This window comes from Pipistrellus kuhlii, unplaced genomic scaffold (genome assembly GCF_014108245.1).
Source record: "Pipistrellus kuhlii isolate mPipKuh1 unplaced genomic scaffold, mPipKuh1.p scaffold_m20_p_3, whole genome shotgun sequence".
Classification (NCBI taxonomy): domain Eukaryota; kingdom Metazoa; phylum Chordata; class Mammalia; order Chiroptera; family Vespertilionidae; genus Pipistrellus; species Pipistrellus kuhlii.
In genome coordinates, this window is record NW_023425529.1 from 133,020,134 (window position 1) to 133,047,528 (window position 27,395).

The 27,395-nt window shown below is 40.0% G+C and overlaps 1 protein-coding gene across 6 annotated transcripts in view; it reads right to left on the reverse strand.

The window, feature by feature from the left end:
- Positions 1-27,395, reverse strand: part of TBC1D4 (TBC1 domain family member 4) — a 189,159-nt gene that overhangs the window by 154,783 nt on the left and 6,981 nt on the right. The gene's annotated exons all lie outside the window — the stretch shown is intronic.

A 27,395-nucleotide genomic window follows, 5' to 3' on the forward strand; every position in this document is an offset into this window, starting at 1 on the left:
CTGACCTCTACCCATTTCTCTGGTGAAAATTACTTGTGTCCCAAAGGACTTATGTGCATACATATGACCTAACCAGTAGTCAAGGACAATGTGGGGTGGAGACATGAGTGTGTGTGTGTGTGGGGGGGGGTGGGGGGGGGGGGGATTGGGGTGGGGGGGTGGGGGCAAATACTGTATGTGATACCTTAATCAATAAAGAAATTCTTTTTAAAAAAAAGAAAATTACTTGTATCAATTTGTAACACCTTTTAAGGCATGGCAATGGAATGTGGGTTAATAATCATAAAAATAATTGACAGGTTCTTAGAAAATTATGAAATAAGAATGAATACATATTTCAAATTATGTTTCCCCATTTTTATTGGTGTTGTAATTTAGCTTTGTAAGCCAACGAGACAAGTTTTAAAAAGATATGCTCATAGCTTTATAAAAATATGCTCGTATCATATGTTCATAGTTTCTGAACAGATGAAGGCCTCAAATGTTAATTAGGGTATTTTGAGTCATAAACTCCAAAAAAATATATTTGTCCTTTATGGAAGAAGTACAAAAGTTCACCTTATTTCTGATTTCTAGACAGACTACAAACACCATATATTGAGTAATCCCAGATGTTATGAGATTGTAAAACATATGTAATAAATAGTGTGGTTACCTGAAAGAAAAAAAAAAGGAAAAACACAAACAGGTGGTTTATGAATATGTAAATAGGACTTTTAGGGGGAAAAAACTTGTTTCCAAGTACCTTCAAGCAGTGAGTTGTACGTCTAGAATTACGCTAGTTACTAGGTTTTCTTAGCTATTCAAATCCAAATTTCTTAAGACTCTCTAACAAGAAATAGTTTATGTAAAAGATACTATCATTTCCAAAATTAAACACAGACTCTGTCTCACTACATTTATTCAGCTTTTCTTTTCAGCACAGTAACTAAATTATGCAGTTAAAAGCTTAAATTTGAATTTTTCATTAATTCTTATTTTCCTCCCCAAATAATGCCAAGTAATTGAATTACACCTATACATATTTTTTTGTTAATTCTCACCTGAGGATATTTTTTCTCCATCGATTTTTAGAGAGTGGAAGGGAGGGGGGAGGGGGGAGAGACAAAGAGAAAAACATTGATTGGCTGCCTCCCACAAGCACCCTAATGGGGGGCCAGGGATCGAGCCTGCAACCAAGGTGCATGCCCTTGACAGGAATCAAACCCAAGACCCTTCAGTCCTCCTTGGGCTGATGCTCTAACCACTGAGCCCCCCCACATTTAAACCAATTCAGCCCTAACCGGTTTGGCTCAGAGCATAGAGCATCGACCTATAGACCAAAGGATCTCTGGTTCAATTCCAGTCAAGGGCACGTACTGTGGCTGCAGGCTCCTCCTGGCCTGGGCCCTACGAGGACCCATGCAGGAGGCAACCAATCCCTGTGTTTCTCTCACATTGATGTTTCTCTCTGTCTTTCCTTCACTCTTCCACTCTCCCTAAAAATCAAGGGAAAAATATCCTCAGGTGAGGATTAACAAAAATAAGTAAATAAAAATAAATCAAGTCATTCAATTTTCTTTTAAAAATATTAATTATAAGTATATTCCACTGGAGAAAAAAAATTTTCTATTATAAAAGATTCTTATTTAAAAGAGTGAACAAGAAAAAATCATGTGTGAATCCTAGTACCTGGAATTGTCAACAATAAATTAAGCAAAAATGAAAATAAAAGGAATAGCTTATGAAATACAATTATTTCTAACAGTGCATCATAAAATAAATCTCACTTGTGTACCCTGGCCGGTTTGGCTCCATAGATACAGCATAGGCCTGCAGACTGAAGGGTCCTGGGTTTGATTCTGGTCAGGGGCATGTGCCCTGGTTGCGGGCTCAATCCCTTGTGGGGAGTGTGCAGGAGCACCCAATCAATCTCTCTCATAGTTGATGTTTCTGTTTCTTTCCCTCTTCCCTCTTCTTTCCTCTCTGAGATCAATAAAAAATATATTTTTTTTATTCTCACTTGTCACTAAAAAAAAAAAAGTATATAGTCTACCATTTTGAAATGTAACTTAAACTATCCACTCATACTATTTTTTAAATATATTTTATTGATTTTTTACAGAGAGGAAGAGAGAGGGTCAGAGAGTCTGAAACATCGATGAGAGAGAAATGTCGATCAGCTGCTTCCTACACACCCCCCACTGGGGATGTGCCCTCAACCAAGGTACATGCCCTTGACCGGAATCGAACCCAAGACCCTTCAGTCTGCAAGCTGATGCTCTATCCACTGAGCCAAACCGGTTTCAGCCACTCATATTATTTAAGAGGGTTCTTTCCAGATATATATATATATATATATATATATATATATATATATTATATTTTAAAAAAACTAATAGATGTTCCATTTTAAATTCTTATAAGACTTCTCCCACAGTATATAAAAATAATTCATGTGAAATTAAAGCTGCATGCAAAAAATACTCCCCACTTTTAACTGAAATATTTTAAGTAAAAGATACTATCATTTCTGGCATGAAGCACAGATTCTATCTGGCTACATTTATTCAGCTTCTACAGAAAACATATAGGAGCTGCTAGACTTTGTTAAGCAATACACAGCTTCAAACTGGCAGAGTGCTTTCTGGCAGGATTCATGGGGTGGAATTTGGCTTGTTAATGTTAGGCTGGCTCTAAGATACAGACAAGCAAGACCCAACAAGAGTCTGCAAGTCCCGGGGTTTACAATGATTTCATCGAAAGGCACATGTGGTTTGCTTCTGAAATATAATCTTAAAGCACTTTACATAATTACACTGAAAACGTACTCAAATGCAAACTTTCTGTAGTTGTCAGAATCTTCTATCTGATCCCAAACTATTATCTTAAACTTGAAAACTCAGTACTCACTAGAAAAACTGTGAACATCAACATGTTTTTCCTAATGAAATATATGGTTATTCTTTTATTCACTTCTGATTCTTTTCAAAAAATATGAACTGGTGAAAAGTCCAAATTTAGGTTTTAATGTCTACTTTAGAGAGATTAGAAAAAAATAGAGACTGCTTCTATGTAGATGGTCAAAAGGTCAGCTGATTTTCAGTCTGTCCCATCCTGTTTTTCAAACTGCATGCCTCGATGAGAACTGGAGAAGCTTCTTCTTCAAAATACATGTGTGTTTTTTTGAAACATTCACGAGAGAGAAACATTGATTGCTGCCTCCAACACACCCCCTATTAGGGATCAAGCTGGAAAACACGGCATACGCCCTGAGGGAATCAAACCAGCGACCTCGTGGTGCACTAATTGGGAATCCAACCTGCAATCTCCTGGTGCATGGGAGGACACCCAACCGAGCCACACGGGCTTGGAGAAGCTTCTTAATCAACCTTCCCAAAAGTGAGTTGAGGAACATAAAACATGCATGTCCCGTGTACCCGCATCCACTAGCTACTAGTCATTAGGGGCCTGCCCTCCATATACGAAAACTTATCAGTCCCCCTAGTTGAATCCTGTGTTTGTAAGTCTATTGTGTTTGAACTAAGGCAAGTCAACAAAACAAAACCTCTTATCAAAATCAAGTACAGACTGGACAACCATAAAAGAAAATGAGAAAAATTGTAAAAATGCAGAATGGCTTTGGACTTTCCCCAAGTGTCTTTACATTCTGATTCCACCTCAAGAGAGCCTTTAAAGCGTAGTTTAGTTTAAAAATGGATCAGAGCAAGCATGTCAAACTCAAAGGCTAACACGGGCCAACTAAACAAGGTTTAAGTTTATGTGGGCCGCAAAAAAACAAAAGCTCCAATTTTCATAGAAACATAGGTTTCGTTAGAGACTTGCTGAATACAGAGGGCTGAAATAGATGAGTAACTGTTAACATAAAATAATAGAACATTTTAATAAAAATTACTATCTTTTTCTTGAACATTAACTTAGTAGACACTGAGTAACTGGACACATTAATGAGCCTATCGCCAATAAACCTACTTTCCTAGTTCTCTAAAAGTGAAATATTTCCTTTGTGCACACCAAACAAGACTAATGATGTGTCAATCGGCTACTAAAATATTTGCTGCTAGTATAAGTGAAGAGAAATGGTGCACCTGCGTGTAAGGCACATAAGAGAAATGAATGCAGCACGATTATAATAATAGGTCATTAGCAAACATTGTAGTTTGTTATTAATATTTATATATAACAGGATATTGTAAAAATTAAGAAATTTTAATTAAAACGTTTTTTACATACTGTTATATTGGCTGGGCTTCAAGAATCTTCGTTGTGGGCTGCAGGCGGCCCATGGGCAGTGAGTTTGACATGCTTGGATGAGAGACTATTCTCTTTAATGTGTCTATCTGCAAAAAAGAACCTTGACCTCAAGAGACTATATATATAGCCGAAACCAGTTTGGCTCAGTGGATAGAGTGTCAGCCTGTGGACTGAAGGGTCCTGGGTTCGATTCCAGTCAAGGGCACATACCTTGGTTGTGGACCCATCTCCAGTAGGGGATGTGCAAGAGGCAGCCGATCAATGATTCTCTCTCATAGATGTTTCTGACTCTCTATCCCTCTCTCTTCCTCTCTGTAAAAAATCAATAAAATATATTTTTTAAAAGAAACTAACTATATATATATATATATATATATATATATATATATATAGTTATAGTTATAGTTATATATATATAGTTATATATATATATCTGCTATTCATACATGCTTTTTACACAGTGTCCAATACAAACCAGCTACATTATACAAAAGAAAAACAAGCCCTAATTACTTCAAATCTAGTTCACTACAAAGATCAGAGCTAACATAGAAGCCTGAACATCAAAAGATCTCAGATGTCTAAGACAGGCACTAATTTCTCTAACAGCAATTTTCAACCTTTTTCATCTCATGGCACACATAAACTAATTACTACAATTCTGTGGTACACCAAAAAATTCTATATAATAAAAGGCTATTGCAGCACACTAGTTGAAAATCGCTGCTAACTGGTCACAGAAGCACTAATTATAACAGAAAATTAATAAAATGGATTCAATTAAAATTAAAGCCTGGTATTTCACAAAAGACAAAAGAGAACAAAAAGGCCAAGTAACACACTAGAAGAATACATTTGCAATATACATAGCTCTGAAAAAGGACTCATATCCAGAATACATTTTTAAAGCTGCAAATCCTATATAAAGAAAGAGTAATATGCAAATTGATCATCTCTCCAAAACACAAGACGGCCACCCCCATGTGGACACAAGATGGCCGCCAAATAATAGCCAGCAGGGGAGGGTAGTTGGGAGGGACCATGCCTGCAAGGGAGGGCAGTTGGGGCAATCAGGCCTGCAGGGGAGGGCAGTTGGAGGAACCAAGCAAGCAAGGGAGAGCAGTTAGGGGTGACCAGCCAGCAGGGAAGGGCCATTAGGGGTGACCAGACCTTCAGGAAAGGACAGTTAGGGGTGACCAGTCCTGCAGGGGAAGGCAGTTGGGAATAACCAGGCCAGCAGGGAAGGGCAGTTTGGGATAACTAGGCAAGCAGGGAGGGCAGTTAGGGCCAATCAGGCCAGCAGGGGAGCAGTTAGGCATCGATCAGGCTGGCATGGGAGTGGTTATGGGGTGATTAGGCTGGCAGGCAGAAGCAGTTAGGGGCAATCAGGAAGGCTGGCTGGTGAGCAATTGGGAGCCAGCAGTCCTGGATTGTGAGAGGGATGTCCGACTGCCCAGTGGGATCGAGTCTAAACAAGCAGCCGTACATCCCTCAAGGGGTCCCAGGTTGGAGAGGGTGCAGGCTGGGCTGAGGGACACACATACCCCCCCCCCCCGTGCACAAATTTCATGCACTGGGCCTCTAGTCAATAATAAAAGGAAAAACAACCCCAAGTTTTAAAAAATCTAAGTATAACTGGTATTCAATATTTTTTAATGCACAAAATCCTTTGAACAGACATCTATAATAATAAATGCGTAATATGCTAATTAGACCAGAGAGCCGAACAACCTTCAGGACGAAGCTGAGGGCCAAGGCAAAGTGCTGCTGCTGCAAGGGCTGAGCCCCTTGTAGGAATTCATGCATCAGGCCTCTAGTTTCACATATGAGAATATCCAAATAGCCAGTAAATCCCATAAAACAGTGCTTAGCACATCATTAGTCAGATAGCGAATGCAAATTCAAACCTCCACAAAATACCCATACTCTCATAATGATGTAAAACTGCCAATATCTGACAGAAGGAAGGAAGTGGAGCTATACAACTGTCACACATTGCTAGTGAGCTCTAACACTCGGGGAAACCTGTTTGGCCGTTATCTACTGAGGCCAAACACTATCCCAAGATGTCAGAATTCTACTCCTAGGAATATATGCAAGAGAAGTGATTGCTTACAGCCTCTAAAAGACACACACAATGATGTCGACAGTACCTTAATCATAATAGCCAAAAATTGGGAACACAAAATCAGTCAACTGTAAAATGGATAGCTAAATTGCAGTAATACATATGCAACAATTAAAAAAGGACACGCTTCTGCTACTGGCTACAACATGAATTTATCTCCCAAGTATAAATTTGAACAAAAGCAAGACACAAAAGAGTACATACTACCCTGTTTCCCCGAAAATAAGACAGTGTCTTATATTAATTTTTTCTCCCAAAGTTGTGCTAGGTCTTATTTTCAGAGGATGTCTTATTTTCAGGGAAACACGGTATATGATTCTATTTATAGAGTTCAGGCACGAACAAAGCCATCTGTGATGTTTAGGATAATGATTTCTGGAAGGAGAACAGGTATCTACTAGAGGAAGACACCAGATGCTTTTGAGTGCAGGAAATGTTCTATATTTAATATGAATGGTAGTCACATGGGATGTATATGATATGTGATTAAAGACTTAGTTAATTAACTAATTATTTATTACCCAGAGGTCTGGTGCATGTACTCATGCACTGGTGGGGTCTCTCAGCGTGGTCTGTGGGGATCAGGCCAAAACCGGCAGTCCAACATCTCCCAAGAAATGTAGAAGTGTGCAATGTGCCAGGTTGCCGTGGAGGAGCCCAAGCCTGGGCGGGCACCACCTAACTCTGCTTATCCCGGCCCCACTACAGCTGCCACCACTGCCACTTGGTAGGCTCCCTGCCATTCTACTGTGGTCTCCGTGCGCCTGTCCTAGGGCAATATGGCACACCTGTGACCAAGAAGTGGTCATGGGCTCATGCCCAGTCAGTCCTGATGCTGGTCTCAATCCCGGTCCCTGTCCGGATTGAGTTAGGGCATGCAGGGGGAGTGTCCATGGGAGAGGCTCATACCACCGCTGTGCTCGCCAGCCAGGAGTCGGTGTCTGGTGCCCCTCAGTCAACTGCACTCCTGTGTTAAGCATCTGCCCCTGGTGATCAGTGTGCATCATAGAAACCAGTCGAACAGTCAAACGGTCAAATGGTCACTTAGACTTTTATATATACAGATGAATTCAGACAGATCTCAGGGCTAACCAGGCTTCCTTGACCTTGGCATTAGTGGTATTTGTGGCCAGAAAATTCCTTGTTTGTAAGAGACTGTCTCAGCACTATAGAATATTTTATTATTACCATGGCCAATATAATTCAGTTGGTTGCACTGAAACGTGAAAGGTTCAATTCCCAGTCAGGGCACATACCCAGTTTGCAGGTTGGATCCATGTACAGGAGGTGACCAATCCATCTTTCTCTCTCCCTCTTCCTTCCTCTCTCTCTAAAATGAAATTTTAAAATATTTTTAAAAGGAATATTTAGACCAGGCCAGAGTGGTTGAGCATTGACCTATGAACCAGGAAGTCATAATTAATTCCTGGTCAGGGCATATGCCCAGGTTGCAGGCTCCATCCCCTGTGTGGGGCCTGCAGGTGGCAGCCAATCAAAGATTCCCTCTCATCACTGATGCTTTTGTCTCTTTCTATCTCTTTCTCTCTCTCTCTCTCTATGTCTCTCTGTCGCTCTGTTTCTCTCTCTCTGAAATCAATTTAAAAAATTTTTTAATTTAAAAAAATAAACTATTTAGCATTATCCATGACCTCTCTACCCACTAGGTGCCTGTCTCCAGATATTGCCAAATGTCCCCTGGGGGATAAATCAGATGAGAACCCCTAGGCTAAACTCCCTATGTAACTAAGAGAATATAGTAAGCCTTCCTTATAATCTCTTAAAATTTTGAATCAGAGTACAATCAAATTATGACTTAAAATTTACAACTGGAATCCTTGATCTACAGATAAAAGGACTTCATAGTTTTTCACTTGACATAAGTAATATGTATCCAAGTTACCTGATCATAAAAAGTATCTGGTATGCTTCTAACTATAAATTCCCAGGTGCTTTCCCTAGAAATTCAGTAGGTCTGGGGAGTGACCTATAAATCTAACTTGTCTAACAAGCACCTCAGGTGATTTTTATAAACATGCAAGTCTATTAACAGTACTCTCTAAGCTATATTTAATGTATACACCTTAGGTAGAAAATATTCTGGTTATACTGCATGATAAAAATCCTGAACATTTTCACAAGCAAAATAAACACGACTTTGTTTTATCTCATGCTAAATAAAATAGAATAAAAGTCAGTGAAAGCTGAAATACTGTGCCTGGACCTATCTAACATTCAGGAACAGATGGGTCAAGCAAGTGGCTGTGGATTCCCCTAGGCTAGGGGCCTATGAGACTGACACCATTTCTGGGTTGCTGGTCTTGCCTTTCAAACAGAGGGCAATAGAAAAGAAAGCAGCAGGTAAATTTAAACCAGCCATTCTTTCAGCCATTCTTTTTCTAATAAATCTTTCAGCCATTCTTTTTCTTCAAAAGTATTCCTACCTACCTCCAGCACTACTCTGTCTCTCTGTCTCTCTCTGTCTCTCTGTCTCTCTCTCTGTTTCTCTCTCTCTCTCTCTCTCTCTCTCTCTCTCTCTCTCTCTCTCTCTCTCTCTCTTTTTTCTTCTATGTTTTTATTGATTTCAGAGAGGAAGGGAGAGGGAGAGATAGAAACATAAATGATGAGAATCATTGATCGGCTATCTCTTGCACAACCCCTACTGGAGATTGAGCCTGCAATCCTGGCATGTGCCCTTTATCAGAATGGAACCCAGGACCCTTTTGTTCTCAGGCAGACGCTCTATCCACTGAGCCAAACCGGCTAGGGCCTACTCTGTCTTTTGTTACCATCTGCCCCTCCTGCAATTCCCCACTTTCCGCAAGTCATCCTAATTACCAGCTCACACTTTCTACACACCTGCTCCCGCCATCAGGGCCTGGCTGGTCACACTCCTTGATCATTCCAGTCCCAGCAGAAAGCTGATCATTCTCTTACCAGCCTCAGGCAAGCACTGCCTTAGCTTCAAGGTCGTCTCTCCTGTTCACTAGTTCTTGTGTTAGCTCTAGCCTGCTCTTCAAACTTCTCTGCCTTTCCCTTCTCCAAACACTGACCTGATCCGTATTCATTCCCAATTTCCTTTTGGCGAATGTGATTTTCCCACTGTATTTACGATGGAGTGCATGATTTGCTTCCTATGGTTCCCTCATAATAGTGGTTTTTATGCCTAGCCATTACAATTTACTGAGAACAAGTATAACAACAACAATAACAACAAATTGCTACCATGTAAGTAACTTCCTTTGTTGCAAGCATGATGGTAAATGCTTTACATGAATTATTTCACTTATTTTGCATAATTCTATGCAATAGGTACTAATATTATTCCTATTATTATAAAAGAGAAAACGATATTTAAATTAAGTAATTTACTAATTCTCCCAATTCCATCTAGTCTCCATACTCAGGCACTGATTTATGTTTTCCTTTTCCTTCTCCAAAATAGATGCATACGCTCCATCCAACTTCCCTCCCTCTCTCCTCTTCTGTACAAACATAGCATCTTTTTACACAGCTCTACATGGAGAACCTACATGCTTTCTCCATGTTCTTTTTCTTAAAGCAGTGTTAGTACCATTCACTGTCTTTAATTATTTAACATTTTCCTTTAGTATCTTTTCTCTTCCAACTGCAACATAAACCTCTGAAGGCCCTGGCAAGGTGGCTCCTTTGGTTGGATCATCATCCCATACACCAACAGGTTGTGAATTTGATTTCTGGCCAGGGCACATACCTAGGTTTCACGTTCGATCCCCCGTCTGGGCTCATACAGAAAGCAACTGATTAATGCTTCTCTCTCATCTCTCTCTCTCTCTCTCTCTCTCTCTCTCTCTCTCTCTCTCTCTCTCTCTCTTCCTTTCTCTTTCTCTCCATCAAATCAATAAAGCATATCCTCAGGTGAGGATTTTTTAAAAATTTAAGCCTCTTAAGGCCCAAGTCAGATGTCACACTTCTTATACCGCTGGACACATAGCACTCAGAAAGGAAGAAACCAGTCAAAAGCAGCAACAAAAAATATATTTTGTTGAAATTATTTCCACAAAGCATTAATGAATGCAGAATTACATATCAGTCATTGTGCTAGATGCTAAAGACACAAAAATGGCACTGCCTCAAATTTTTTAAATTTTTAATTAGAGTTTACATTCAATATTATATATTTTTAGTTGCAGGTGTACCACAGAGTGGTTAGGCAATGTCTCGACTTGCAATGAGTTTACCAACTAGCAGTGCAGAGAGGCTTATAAATGAACAGTAAGATTCCTAGACAGCTGCATGATAAAGCTACACCTAAGGAGTCTGGGAGCACAGAGGAAGAAGCAACCCTCAAAGAAGGCTAGAAGTTGATATCAAAGAAGATGTTACAGAAAAGAAGTGACTTGAGTGGTGCCTATAAAGATTAGGAGACCACACCACCAGAATGGTGGGCAAGAAGACATTCCCAACAAAAAGACCAGCATGTAAACATAAAGATGGGAAGGGGACACGAGAAGTTCAAAGAGGCTGGAAGGCAGAGCCAGAGGGGCAGTTGGGAGAAAGGTAAAGGGGCAGAATCTAAGCCACGTGAAGAAGCTTGGGCATTCTCTGAACAACAGGGCTGGGCCTAAGAAAGGAGAGAAACAAGGACTGAAATAAATGGTTGAGCCAAATACCCAGACAATAACTACAGAGTCTTAGAGACCAGACACTAACATTATACAAGATTAAGCTGCACCCTTTCATAATCTGATCTCCATGAACAGTCAACATAGTTTCTGGTTGTCATTTTCAATACTATCACGATTACTTAAATCACTAGATTACAGAAGAGTGCATCTACTATTCTGCGTAAGTGTGGGGTCCCATGAATGTCTGTACCACAGAAAGGAAGAAGCAAAACAATGAGGAGCTCATATTCAGTTTACTACTTTTTAAAAATACTTTTAACATTTCTTAGAATCTTCAGTACGTATGGTATAAGAGAAATGCAAGTGAGAGCTTAAAATAAAAAGGGTTTGTGCTATGATTTTAATTTCTCACCATGGTCTGGAGAGGACCCCAAGCAAAGAACTATGTGTGGATTTCAATTACCATATGTTTTCCCGCTCCCATTTCCATACATAATGGAGCTATAAATTTATTTTATGTTACAACTTCAAAAATTAGTAGGAGCTATAAACCTGCCAGCTATACCAGCATGTTCTTTCAAAATGGCATAATTATGTTTCTGAGCAACTTGGAAATCATCATGAAGCTACTGAAAGAAATGTGTAACTCAATTAAACCCATAAATGCCATATTCTTTTCAGAAATGTAAGAATTATAAAACAACCATTGCCGTTAAAATTTCCTAACAGAGTTCTTAATTTCCTTCATATAGGTAGGTGCACTGAGTTTAAAAAGAGACAGATTAAGAGCAACATTCCACTAAAGAACAAAATCCTTAATTGTTAAAAATTATCTGTCACTTTTCTCTAAATTCTAGAACCAGTCCCTGGAGACAGAGTACAGACCTCATGTCAGAGAACGTGGAGTGACTCACTACACATGTGTTCTCCCAACTGCTTCCCTCACCTGTAAGGCAAGCTTATGCTACTACAACTGTGCACCTGTTTCTACAGAAATCACTCCAATCTCTCATGCCCGGTTGCTAACTCGCTAATCTTTACACTTCATTAACTCAACCATGTTCATGGCCGTAGTGGAGCTGAAATTAAAACACTCTGATAACTACGAGAGTTTCATAGCTTCCAAGGTCTAACACGAGCATGTCAAACTCGGCCTGCGGGTCACATGCCTCGTTCATTTGGCCCGTGTTAGCCTTTGAGTTTGACATGCTTCGCTCTAACACATAACCAAAAGTCATCCTCTAAATATCCTACACTGACACCATTATTTTTTTTTTCTCAGATCAACTAATTTTTTTCTTTATATATATTTTTATTGATTTCAGATAGGAAGTGAGAAGAAAAGAGAGAAACATTAATGATGAGAATCATTGATCAGCTGCCTCCTACATGCCTCTCCTCTGCCTGGGGATCGAACCCACAACCCACTGGGGACTGAGCCCACAACAACCATGTGCCCTGAACCGTGCCCTGTCCATAATTGAACCAAGACCTCCTAGGTTCATAGGTTGATGTTCAACCACTGAGCCATACCAGCCAAGCTCAACTAATTTTTAAGTATAAAAGCCAGTTCAATTATGGATGGCAAGTTGAAAAAAGAGAAACAAATGCAAATGTGTCCAATGTTCTGAACTTCATATCGTACCTAAGATAACTCCCAAAGTGCGTATTACGTCAAAAAAAAATCAGCACAAAGACTGTTATATTTACATTTTGTTTTATTTCTGGGAAATTCAAATCAGAAACTTGTCTCTTACTAGATAGTAGAGTTAATATGTTGCTGCCTCCTTCCAGGATTAAATGTTCGCCATCCACCACTTGAAAACCTATTAGGGTAGATGTTGAAGGGGACAAAAAAAAAGATGTGGCAAAGCAAAGCTAAATTTCCTCCAAAATGCCTGCAGCATCATTTTCCAAGGCTTAGAGAATCTTTACTACCTTGGGCAAATTGCCTAGCTTCCAATGCAACCCGAAATGACCATGAACAAAGCTTTAATTATATTAATTAGAGCAATTTCTTTCTGCAGAGCATCTCGTTCTTTTTTTTTTTTGGTTGTGGAGGGGGCTGTCTCAGCCTTGAAGCCAGTACCATCCTTGGCTCATCCCCATCACAGACAATTCACTTCCCTGCTGCTTGTAGCTCTGCTGCTAATCATGCCTCAGTGTGTCCTTGGCTCCCTTCTTCTCCAGGACAGCCTCTCACTGTCTGATGAAAGTCACCTGTTGGGCAAAGCATGAATAGTAATGTCCTTGCAACTACTATGGAGTATAACCTAATGATTAGAGACTGATCTAGCACCTGATTTCTCATGGAATTTACCAGCTACCGATATATAAAGTGACATTTTAACAGTTCATGGAGATTTATATATATGAAACCCTAATATGCAAATAGACCAAGTGGCAGAGCAACAGAACAACCACTATGACATGCGCTGATCACTAGGAGGAGCACAAAAAAACATGGCAGGCATCCGCAGCAGGTAGCAGAGCACGGATCATGGAGGGCATCAGCCGCAGCAGGATGGTGGAGCAGGTGAGCAGAGGCACCAGACCATGGCAGGGCGCTGGTTGCTTTCATCAGGGAGTGCCTTTGGTGGTCACTGAAAATTATTTGCTCCCATGTGCCGCATTCCCACACAGCACCAGCCTGGTTCACTCAGTGCTGTCCGTGGGTGTGAGCAGCAGCTGCTGGCCCTGATTGTCCCTCAGGGCTTCTCCATCTCCCCCTGCACCTGAAGGGCAATCGGGCAGCAGCTGCTCTGCTTGCACCCACTGCTGGAGGCATCCTCAATCGCTTTGCACTGTCAGTGGGTGTGAGTGGAGCCAGCACCATCAGCAGTGGGAGCAGCAGCAGGAGTGGGGCTTCCAGCAAATGGGTCACGGTGGGAAGGGTCAGGTGGGGGCATGTGCCCCCTGTGCCCACTGCAGCCTTGCGGGCCAGAGTTCCTTTTAAGGTGCGCAAATTCATGCACAGGGCACCTGGTATTCTAATAACCATCAATCAAACACCCAAGCATTGATAACTGTTAGTACCCTTGCAATACTGCCACTTTGCCTGCCGTCAGATATGGCGTTTTGACTATCACTGCTGAAAGAATACACATCCTAACAATGTGACCAGAGGTGCTATCCAGAAGCAACGATATCATGATGGCAGCTGAGGCTTTTTAACAAGATGGTGCTGTGCCTAGTCCTGTGGATCTTGCTGGTTCCTAATCTTAAATTAACTGAAGTCAGTTCCTAGGGTTGTGATCAAAATCTCTGTACAGAAAGGGGCCTTGACCTCCTGGTGCAGTGGTTCTCCAAACCCAGGCTGCACAACTGCCAAGCTGGCCGCATTCCAGTCACTAGCTCTTAAACGGATTCCCAGGTAGACATTCTGATTCAACATATCTGGGGAGGGGCCCAAGAATCTAATGAATATGTATGCTTTTCTCAAAGTCCCCACAAGATTCTATGTGCTCTCAGGTTGAAACCACCTGCACATCACTTCCCCACCCCCACAGAGTTTCTGATTTCATTGGTCCAATGTTCATGAAAATAGTGACCAAGCTCTAAAAATCATAATTTCTGATGAAGGCTGTCATCTCTCTCAGGTATCTTTGGTCAGAAAAAGAAAAAGTGTGCAAATCACTGCTAGCATCCAGCCCTCTTACTTGACAAATGAAAACTCCTGATTTGCCCCTAAAGCTTATTATCTCCCGGACTCCTCCTATCAGTATGAAACCCACCCCATTAGTCAAAAATTCAGCAAACCAGGGAGTTACTCTTAATTGTCATGTCCACAAAAACACTCCTTCATTTGCTGTTCAGTGGCTTTGCAAAGGAGAAAAGACTACTTATGTTTGACTATGTAGGTGTACCATGTAGAACAGAGATAACAGACCTCCAGGGAGAGAAGCCAGACACAGGAAATGGGAACTGTGTCAATAATAAGTAGTCTTTTCTCCTTTGCAAAGCCAATGGACAGCAAATGAAGACTCAAGCAGGAGACACTTGCTTCTTTTAAGATAGATGATAAGTGAACATGTTCAAAGCATAGAACGACATGAGATTTTCTTGCACTTACCTTACCTGCATTCAACAAATGAACATTTTGTTCACTGAGAGTAAGAACCCCAAACTGAAAACATACATGAAGTCCTGTGCTGAGGTACTGAGGAAATTTAACAAATATTTTTTAAATCAACATATCTTAGAGAACTGATCAGTTCAAAGCATCCACTTGATTTATGGAGCTCTCAGGATAGGCAAAGTGCTTGTTGTAATTCTCTTTCACGGTGGGGCAAGGACTTCTAAAAATAAATCATCTGGAAAATGTAAGTAGATAACAGAAAATTACGGGGCACAGAGACGTTCGTTCCCACTGTCGACGTCAGAGTTAATGCTGCTCTCAGAAGCAAAATCACAGCAAAATCACAGCCAACAGCATTTCCAGAGAAGCTATTAATTGGTAGAATCACAAATACACGAAAGCTATTAGCCTATCTGGTTCCTCTGGGTAATGTAAACAGAGGAACAAACCCAGTGCTAACAGATACCAACTCCTACACTCAGTGTGAACATTACAGCTTGTTTCTCTGCAGAAGCGACTCCCGGGGTTTATCCTCCATTCCAGGAGCCAAGGAAAAATCACCATTTTTTAAATGGGCAGACGTGTTAGGAAACTATTTACATGTTTGCCTTTTACCTTAATAACAGCTATATTTGCTGTTTTGAACAGTACAGCATCAGCACCATCTGTCTTCAGGCCAACCTTACTAATGGAAAGGAGGTTTTCAAAGATCATTTCGATCGTTAATAAAGAACCATGACAAAACAGAGCAGCTCTTTCAGAAAACACACCCTGCTTCATCAATGGAACAAAAGGTATTCTCATACCTTGTGGAGGGGTCCAAACACTGAAGAAACGTGGAGATGCTGGTAGGTACACAAATTATACTGGGAAGCAATGAAGGAATGAGAAGAAAATGACCTTTCTGAGGGGGAGAGGAAGAAGCCAGCCGGGGGCCTGTATTCATAAAGGCAAATGACTATGGCACTTTTTTATTTTTTCCTGGAAAAATAAAGTCTTCTTTCCTTGAGTGTGTGTTCTTTAAAGTAGACCCCTGACCCACAGGAATACTGTACCACAGAATGTGAATACCTTCCTACGTGTGGCTTCCTGCCACACGCCCCTGTGGCCACTGAAGATTAAAATCAACCTTTTAACTGTTCTTATTCTAAACATCAGATAAAATGAATACAAGGGAAGTAATTACTCTGTCACAGGACATGCTGTTTAAGCAAACAAAACAAAAAATCCAGAATACAAATCTTACATCTTATTATCCGTCAACAGTTCACTGTGGACATTGACCACAGCTGTTTTCTTTCCCATCCCTGGTCTCATCCTGGTGGATCTCCCCTCCATTCGTTCATTTGTTTACTGTTTTAAAAATTTTTTTAGCAGGAAGACATCTAATTTTATTTAGTATGGCTATATAATATTTCCATATTTTGTGTACTAGGTTCATGATGTGTTTTTTATTTTTTTAATATATTTTATTGATTTATTTTTACAGAGAGGAAGAGAGAGGGATAGAGAGTTAGAAACATCGATCAGTTGCCTCTTACACACCCCCTACTGGGGATGTGCCCACAACCAAGGTACATGCCCTTGACCAGAATCGAACCTGGGATCCTTCAGTCCCACAGACCGACACTCTATCCACTGAGCCAAAGCAGTTTCGGTGTGATTGTGTTTTTTAAAGTCTCCCAGGTAATCCAGGGGATCTTTGTGTTTGAGAAGTGCTGGCCTAAAGAAGAAGTCCAAGGCAGGGAAACCCACTGGAATACTTTTCACAAAGTCTGACCTCCTGCCTCCTTTTTTAAAATCATTTTTTATTTTCAATTATAATTGACATACATTATATTAGTTTCAGGTGTACACCCCAGTGATTAGACATTATAAATCTTACTAAAAGATTGTCCCCAAAAAATCACATATCTATCTGAAACAGTACTTAATTATTAGAATATAATTGACTATATCCCCTATGCTGTACTTTCCACCCCCATGACTACACTATAAATATTAATTTGAACTTGTATATCTCTTCACCTTTTCCACTCATTTCCCCAATCCCCCTTCCATCTGGCAAGTGTCAAAATGTTCTCTGAAACTATGTGTCTGTTTCTATTCTGCTTGTTTGTTTATTTTGATTTTTAGATTCAGTTTTTTATAGGTAGGTATTTATTGCCACTTTATTGTTCACATTTTTATCTAGTTTTTCTTCTGTTTCTGAAAGAAGATTCGTCATTTCATGCACTACCAGTTTGGTGGTCATGAATTCTTTTAGCTTTTACTTGTCTGTGAAGCTCTTTATCTGACCTCCAATTCTAAATAATAGCTTTGCTGGGTAGAGTAACCTTGGTTGTAGGTCCTTACTATTCATTACTTTGAATATTTCCTGCCACTCCCTTTGGCCTGCAAAGTTTCTGTTGAGAAATCAGCTGACAGTCATATGAGAGCTCCCTTCTAGGTAACTAACTGTTTTTCTCTTGCTGCTTCTACGAGTCACTCTTTGTCTTTAATCTTTGGCATTTCAATTATGATGTGTTTTCATTTGGGCCTCTTTGGAATCATCTTATTGGGGACTCTTTGTGCTTCCTGGACTTGTATGTCTATTTCTTTCATCAAATAATGGGTGTTTTCTGTAATTATTTTTTCAAATACATTTTCAATTTCTTGCATCCTCCCTTCTCCTTCTCACACCCCCACGATGCCAATGTTGGTATACTTAAAGTTGCCCCAGAAGTTTCTTACACTATCTTTATATTTTTTGGATTCTTTCTTCTTTTTACTGTTCTGATTGGGTGTTTTTGCATCCTCATCTTCCAAATCGCTGATTTAATTATGAGCAAATTCTACTGTACTGTAAATTATTCTTCATTTAAGTTCATGTATCCTTCATTTATGACTGGTTCTTTTTTATGGTTCCTAAATATTTTTCATGCTGTTGAAGTTATCACTAAGTTCCTCAATATGCTCAGTTAAGTTCTTTGAGCATCCTTATAACCATTGTTTTAAACTCTGTATCTGGTAGTTTGCCTTCATTTCATTTAGTTTTTGTTTTTTTGTTTTTTCTGGATATTTCTTCTGTTCTTTCATTTGTAATGTGTTTCTTTGTCTTTGCATTTTGACTACTTCCCTGTGGTTTTCTTTTGTTTGTTTGTTTTTTTTTCTATGTATTAGGTAAAGCTGTTATGTCTCCTGGACTTGGTAGACTGGCCTTGTATAATAGGTGTCCCTATAGGGCACAATGATGCAGCCCCCTCTCCCCCCAGTCACCTGAGTTGGATGCTCTAGGTGTGTCCCTGTATGGGCTGTGTATACTGTCCTGTTGTAGTTGAGCCTTGGTTGCTGTTGGCATCACAGGGAAGAATTGATCCCCAAGCCAATTGGCTGAGAGGACACCTTTGACTACAGCTGAAGAGCTTCTGTGCAGATGTCAACCCTACAGAGCAGGACTTGCCTCAGTGTGGCCTTGGTGCTCACCAAGCCCACCCCTTGAGTTTGTGACTCATAGAGGTGGTAGGGTTGTAATCCTGTGTAGTCTGAAGCTATCCACCAAGTGCACTGGCTCTGAGGCCTCCAAGGAGGTACAAAGTCAGCCACTGCCTGTGCCCTGCCTAGGGCCACCAGGCACAAGCTGATGGGCAATCTGCAGATGGCTTCTACTTGAAGGTGCCCATAAAAGACCAAACTGTAAGCCAAGATGGGCAGCCACTGTTCTGGGCTTGGGGGCATTTAGTGAAAGGTACAGACCACACTGAGGCCAGTTGCTACTTGTTTGAGAGATTTTAGAAAAGTCAGAAGCATGAACCAAGTGAGGCCAGTTGTATGGAAAAGGCTTGGATGAGTACACAGTTTAGTGGGGTAGGTCTCAGGGAATCACCAGAATGGGATGAATAGTATAAGCAAGGCTTATGAAGACTCAGATATGGCCACCTGTGTGTGACTGCTGTGGTGGGGAGGGCTTAGTAAAGAAACAATGGCCTCTCCCAGCACTTTGTCTGGGAAAAGCTGCCCTCACCCCACCCCAGCCCTAGATCTTGCCCTAATGCTAGATAAGGCTAGATTTAGTTCTTCCCTGTATGTGCCTTGTTCCTTTTGAGCCGCTGCCCCACTGCTGGAGCTCAGAGGGAGTAAGTCCATGTGTGGGCTCTTTCAGAGGAACTGCCCGGGACTCCAGCAGCCTTTGTTTTTCTCAGCTTCAATCAGTACTGGTTTTTATAGACTAAAGTTATTCAGACTTCACTTCCCAGGACTGGAAACCTGGGCTGAGGGTTCTGGTGTTAGGGTGGGACCAGAGAGGGACCTCACCTCCTAGAAGGGGACCTCTGCAGTTAAGATATCCCTCCCTCCCCATTAAAAACTGCCACACATGTGTGTGGGACCAGCCTGTTCTGTGCCTCTGTCCCTCCTACCAGAGTTAATGGGGCTTCTTCTTTAATTCCCTATTTGTAGAACTTCCATTCAGCTAGCTTTCAGGGAGTTCTGAATGATGGTTGTTCTGAATATTAGTTGTATTTTTTTATGTGGTTCTGAAAGGATTCTAGTACTGCATTTACTTATGCCACCATCTGACCAGAAGCCCATTTACCATTTTTGATTAAAGAAAAAATGTTTGAAACACCTTTTGGGTCCTCCCTGCCCCTTTTGGGATAAGACTTAAAACTCAGGGCCTAAGAAAATAGTCAATTTTAGACTTTGGAGTAAAAACTTACCAATCCATTCAGAGCATTGAGTAAATATCTTAAATAGCCTTCCAAATGAGATCATTACCCACTGAAAAGCCAAAATAACTGAGCTGAACTGAAACTGAAAAATAAACCAAGTATTGCAAGGACATATTCGTAACATCATTCTTGCTGATCATCTTCTAGATAACCGAAGGTTCAGTTCACATTATTCAATGAAAATGTAACAGAGATATCTGTTGCAGGTGGGCAGCATCAATAAATTTCATGTGTGTTGATGGGACAAGAAAAAAACCATCTCAAATTAGCCTACTAATTTTTTTTTTCAGAAACTACATAACTTACTTACTAAAAACACCTGCCCTATAAAACCATTTAATATTATAGGCAGAATGTCTCTAAAATTATAAGCATCCATAACAAAAAAAGAATAATATAATACAAACAATACAACTAACATTTGTTAAAGTTAATGATGACTAAAGGCAACAAATATGGGAACATATGTGTATCCTTGGCCAGTAAACTTTAAACTCTGCCTGTGGACTTAAATTCCTTGAGGGCAGGGACTAATTCTTACTCAACTTTTTTTTTATTTTAATCCTCATGTGAGGACATGTTTAGAGGAAGGGGAAGAAAGAGAGACAAAGTCAGAAACATCACTTGGTTGCCTTCCATACATGCCCTGACCAGGATCAAACCCACAATCCAGGTACATGCCCTGACTGGGAATCGAACCAGCAATGGGCATTCAACAAACTGAGCCACTTTGGCTGGGTTCAAATTAATTTTAATTTGTTCAAATTATTCCCTGCTATAAAACTAAGTCCTGGGCATACAACTGTGAATAGAGCTTTACATTCTAGAGATGGTGACAGAAACCCCAGAAAGTGTTAAAATTTAATTTTAAATGTTTAAGGGACAAAAGAAAAACAAGTATAGGGCTGGGACAGAAATGTAAAACTGGGATATCTAGCTAGTACATTAGATAGAGGGTCAATGGAGGCCAATCTGAGAAAGTGACATTTATGAGTTAAGCGAAGAATTGAAATCTGAGAAAAAGCTGACATAGCAGAAAATGGGAACCCGGCCCAACCTGGTTTGGCTCAGTGGAGAGAGCATCAGTCCAGAGACTGAAGGGTCCCAGGTTCAATTTCAGTCAAGGGCACATACCTCAGTTGCAGGCTGGATCCTAGTCCGGGCATGTACAGGAGACAACCAATTGATATGCCTCTCTCACATCAATGTTTCTGTCTGTCTCTCCTCATTCCTTCTACTCTCCCTAAAAATCAATGGAAAAATATCCTCGAGTGAGTATTAACAAAAACAAATAAAAAAAAAGGAATGGGAACCACACATGCCAAGACTTTGAAGTAATCTAACAGTTGGGCTTCTTTAAAGATGGCTAAAACAGAGAGAGCATGCTAGTGAGAAGCAGTCTAAGATGAGACTGGAGATACTAAGGGGGGTGGAGTCATAGAGGATCAGGTAAGAAGGAAATTGCCTACTTGAGTGGGAAGAAAAACTGATCTGCTTTGAATTTTACAACCACCACTCCTACTGATCCATGAGAGAAGGGATCGATAGTAGGACAAGAGGAGAGCAGAGGGAATAGCTGAGAGGAGTCTAATAATGCCAGCAAGAGATGATGCGCAGCACTGGTCACAGAGAGATGTGGACATACTAAAACTAAGTTTTGGAGGCAGAATCACCATGACTTCCCTCTGGGACCAAAAAGGTAGGACTCAAATATAATTCCTAGGCTACCTGAATCAGCAACTATATATTCAAGTGAAGGTGTCAAATAAGCATTTAGATACTGAAAAAAAGCTGAAGCTCTAAGGAGAGGGTTAGGCCAGTGGTCAGCAAACTCATTAGTCAACAGAGCCAAATATCAACAGTACAACTGTAGGGAGCGGTGTGCTGGCACAGCACATACAACGATTAATATTTCTTTCGAGAGCAGAAAACCAACTTCTACGCATGGGCCACAAAGTTTCAATTGCCCTGTACGTATGCACCTGCATGTGGTATTTTGTGGAAGAGCCACACTCAAGGGGCCAATGAGCCGCATGTGGCTCACAAGCCCCAGTTTTCCGACCACTGGGCTAGACTACAGAGATTAATTTAAGAAGCATCAATAAAATTCACAAAGTAGGTTTTAAAACATGCATGAGTTTGGGAAACCCAGATCTTCTACTTGCTAATCCTTAGGGAAATTAAAGCTTTCTCATCTATTAAAAAAAAAGGGGGGGCTGAAACGGGCTTGACTCGGTGGGTAGAGCGTCGGCCTGAGGACTGAGGGGTCTCGGGTTCGATTCCGATCCAGGACATGTGCCTTGGTTGCAAGCACATCCCCAGTTGGGGTTGTGCAGGAGGCAGCTGATCGATGACTCTCTCTCGTCGATGTTTCTCTCTATCCCTCTCCCTTCCTCTCTGTGGAGAATCAATAAAATATATTTTTTTTAAAGGGGAGGGGGATTCCTATTTTTAAGTAGATTGTCCAGAGGAGAGGCCAGCAAACGTTTTTAAAGTAAAGGGCCAGATAATAAGAATTTGGGGCTTGGCAGCCATGGGGTCTCAGACAAAATATTAGGTCTAGTAATAATTAATGTCGTTTTCTAATACTTTTTTTTAAATCGAATTTATTTAAACAATACAACAAAATTTAATCAACAATATAGTTGCCGTTGTTTTCTACTACTTGTGCCCAACGCTCAGGAAGCATTTTAATTCCTCTGTTGTAAAATTCTTGTGATTTTGATGCAAAAAATTCGGTCAATGCATTTTTAAGGCATTCTTCATTATTAAATTTTTTTCCAAGAAGAAAGTTTTGCAAAGAACGAAACAAATGGTAATTGGAAGGGGCAATATCAGGAGAATATGCAGGTTGAGGGAGAACTTCCCATTCCAACTGGCGCAGTTTTTCAGCAGTGATTCTTGCAGTATGCGGTCGTGCGTTATCATGGTGAAGAATTACACCCTTCCGATTAATCAGCGCGGGTTCTTTTTCTCTTAAAGCTTGGGCTAACCTTTCCAATTGGGCACTATACACTGCACTTGTAATGGTTTGGTTAGATGGTAAAAGTTCATAATGAAGAATTCCTTTAAAATTCCACCAAACACACATCACTTTTTTCGCATGCAAGTCAGATTTTGGCGTGGGCTGCGGAGCCTCATTTTTGTCCAACCATTGAGGCCGCCTTTTCAAATTAACATACAGCACCCATTTTTCATCTCTGGTAACAATTTGCTCTAAAAATGGCAAACGGTTTTGACGAGAGAGGAGCGAACTGCAAATTGTGACTCTTTGAATACGGTTGTTGTCGGTCAACTCATGAGGAATCCATTTTCCAAACTTTTGGACTTTGCCAAGTGCACGCAATTGATTGGAAATTGTTTTTTGTGAACAATTTAAAGTTGTCGCAAGCTCTTGTTGGGTAATTTGAGGATTTTGCACCAAAAGAGCTTGAAGAGCTTCTTGATCAAAATTGGACACACGGCCTCGACCACTCTTGTCACCTAACAAAAAATTTCCCTCACGAAATTTCTCAAACCAACGCTGGCATTTTCTGGCGCTAACTGCATCTTGACCAAGAGCACTACAGATGTTTTTTGCAGCCTCACTTGCTTTTCTTCCTAATTGGAACTCATAAAGCATGCAGTGCCGAATATGCTCTTCATCCGCCATCTTCTTAGCCCTAGTTTTGCAACAAAAACCAAACCAAACACAAACTTTTTCAAGCAAAACTTGTTAATTGCACTTCACACGTTCTGTAGATGCCATGTGTTTGAAGGTTATGTCAATACAAGTCAACGCCAAGCAAGATTTTAAACAAATGTTTGAAAACGACATTAATTATTACTAGACCCGATAGTCACTTCTACCACTGTAGCATGAAAAGAGCCATAGACAAGCCAAAACCGGTTTGGCTCAGTGGATAGAGCATCGGCCTGCGACTGAAGGGTCCCAGGTTCGATTCCGGTCAAGGGCATGTACATTGGTGGGGGGTGTGCAGGAGGTAGCTGGTTGATGTTTCTAGCTTTCTATCCCTCTCCCTTCTTTTCTGTAAAAAATCAATAAAATATGTTTAAAATTTTTTTGAAAAAAGAATAGAGCCATAGACAATATCCAAAGATATGAGTGGGCTTGTGTTCAAATAAAACTGTTGTGTGTTTTTTAAAGGCCATAGTTTGCCAACCCCTATGTTTACAGCAGCTTCTCAGAGTGTGGTCCTGGACCAGCAGCATTAGGGTCACCTGGAAATAGTTAGAAATGCAAATTCTGGACCTCATCCCAGACTTACGTAGTCATACACTCTGGGGAGAGGAGAAGGTATCCAGCAGTCAGTATTGTAACAAAACCTCTAGGTGATGCATGCTAAAGTTTGAGACCCTCTTGTCAAATAAATAAAATACCGGTATATATTCTTCTTAGAGTTATTATTATTATTATTATTAATGCATATCTATTATTATTTTTTTTTTATTTTTAATCCTCATGTGGTGATATGTGTATTGATTTTATATATTTTATTGATTTTGTACAGAAAGGAAGGGAGGGAGATAGAGAGTTAGAAACATCGATGAGAGAGAGTCATCGATCAGCTGCCTCTTGCACACCCTCTACTGGGGATATACCCGCAACCAAGGTACATGCCCTTGACCAGAATCGAACCCGGGACCTTGCAGTCCCCAAGCCGATGCTCTATCCATTGAGCCAAACCGGTTTCGGCTATTATTATTATTATTATTATTATTAACCTGGCTCCTAGAAGTTTACAATTTAATTCCAAAGACAGAATCAAATGCTGGATACAAATGGTGTGTCAATCAAGAGAGAACAAAGTCTTGTTAAATTACCAGGTGGACTTACATAAGAACACTTGAGAAATTATGTGAAACTGAACTACACCAGTCTAACAACTGTTGAAGCTGAACTCTGGTGTATCTTTTATGTGATAGTGTAGTAAAGGATGAAACTCTATTTGTAAACTTTATAACTAATTTTGTTTAGAATAAAAAAATATTAGGAGATGTATTTAAGAAACAGATACAACCATGAATCTGGGTATATTTTATTGAACCATAAAGTATATAAATACTACAAAGTATTACAAAGTAGAAATGATTGAAGTGTATTTATTGTGATATAAAAGTATATCATGTACTATGAAGTATAAAATATAAAAGTAATAGATCTTACCATCATTATACAACATCTACAATAAAGCAAGGGACATTGGCACCAAGTTGTACAACCTGAATTACCTTGGGTTGAAGAGAAAAGAATATTGCAATTTTAAGGCTAGCTAGATAAAGCCCAGTGACCTGAAGGTCTGATGTATGGTTTTGTAGGAATTCAAGCCGGAATAAATTATTCCCTCCCCCCCAACAAAAAAAAAAACCACGGGGTCTACAATAACTGAGCGTGCTGAACCTGTGCTATATATAGATAGCATTCAGTGCCATAGTAATGTGTTTAGAAAATAACATCTTTCATCATATTGAATTTAGGCTGTTAGTATAAAATAAATGTTACTGGTTTTATATTTGTGTTTGTGGGTATTTTGGAAATTGGTTTTGGTTTTAGAGTTGTTAAAAAGTTAGAGCTATAGCTGAAACCGGTTTGGCTCAGAGGATAGAGCATCGGCCTGCGGACTGAAAGGTCCCAGGTTCGATTCTGGTCAAGGGCATGTACCTTGGTTACAGGGACATCCCCAGTGGGGGTTGTGCAGGAGGCAGCTAATTGATGTTTCTCTCTCATTGATGTTTCTAACTCTCTATCTCTCTCCTTTCCTCTGTAAAAAATCAATAAAATATATATATGTTTTTTAAAAGTTAGAGCTATAGCCGAAACCGGTTTGGCTCAATGGATAGAGCGTCAGCTTGGGGACTGAAGGGTTCCGGGTTCGATTCCGGTCAAGGGCATGTACCTTGGTTGTGGGCATATCCCCAGTAGGGGGTGTGCAAGAGGCAGCTGATGGATGCCTCTCTCTCATCGATGTTTCTAACTCTCTATCTCCCTCCCTTCCTTTCTGTACAAAATCAATAAAAATATATTTTAAATAAAAGAATAAAATAAATAAATAAATAAAAGTTAGAGCTATAAGTATATAAAGTTTAAATCTATATTTTATGAACATACTTAAAGTAATAGTAAAATAATTATGTTAACATCTTAATTTACATTAAAAAGATCTGAACAACTATAGTTTGGAAACCTCTGAGTTTAGATTTTCAGATGTTATTTATTATGTCCCTGATACTCTATGATTAGATGACAAAAATAGGGGGAAAAATGGGATTAAAATTTTGGTTGTTGCCAAAACCGGTTTCGCTCAGCGGATAGAGCATCAGCCAGTAGACTGAAGGATCCCAGGTTCGATTCCGGTCAAGGGAATGTACATTGGTTGCGGGCACATCCCCACGAGGGGGTGTGCAAGAGGCAGCTAGTCGATGTTTCTCTCTCATCAGTGTTTCTAGCTCTCTGTCCCTCTCCCTTCCTCTCTATTTAAAAAATAAATAAATAAATTTGTTTTTAATTTTTTGGGTTGTTTAATTTCAGATAACCTTAAAACACGTTTTTGCAATCCCACCAAAAAGTATATCAGAGTTATTATTTTTTAAGTAATTGATCTATTCCAAGTTTCATTTCTTACACGTGGTTGGGATGGAAGGATTTCCAAGTAATGGGATCTTCCTGGCTAAATATAGAACCTAAATATGCTGCTCTAGTTCTTGCATTTTGTGGATGCCCTTAACCAGCTAAATAGTCTTTACTTTGAAACTGCTGTGGATTTTTACACAAATTTCAAAAAGTTCTCAAATTTCAAAATCATAAAACATTGTACAATCAGTGTTATGTAACTTGTTAATGATTTGTTATCAATTCAAATTCTAAGTCAGTGTCTCTGGTTGAGCAAATCAAGTAGCCTTGTATCTCACAATTGTGTCTTCATACAGATTCTCAGAAATAAGTTATATAATCTGAAGAAATAACATTTATGGCTTGGGCTTTTTACAAACCAATAAAATCTCTTTTTAGGCCCTATCCCAGCTTCTTCAATTCACCTCTTGCCCTGGTGTTAGCTGTTTAATTCTCTTTAGCTGGGCAGTCCAAGCGTTTTTCCTGAGTTTACCAGAAATTAACTGATTGTAAATATTTGGTTCTCCAAATATTTCTCCCCCGTAGGAATCTAGTAGCCTGTTCTTTATGCCTGCTGAGATACTTCATTACTCTGTGTTGGACAGCCTGATTCTGCTGCTCACTTTGAAGATCACCGAATACTTGTCGCCTATCTCTTTAAATATTGTGCACTGCCTGTTGTGTTGAATTTCTTTCCAGCTATGAAAGCTGGTCTTCCCTCTTCTGTGAGATGGTTTGTTCCTGTCCCTTCCTGTTGGCTCCTTGCAAGGCTTTAACCATTGTGCACTGCTTTTATTTTAGTTTTCATATGGATTTTTGCAAAGGCCTGTTTGCATGTATGGTGGTTGTGCCCTCTATATTCATTCATAATTCTTTTTTTTAATTAAATTTATTGGGGTGACATTGATTAATAAGATCATATAGCTTTCAAATGTGTACATTACTATGATACAAGATCGGTATATCAATTAAAATTAAAGTCAAATCACTTAATACCTAATCACCTTTTATC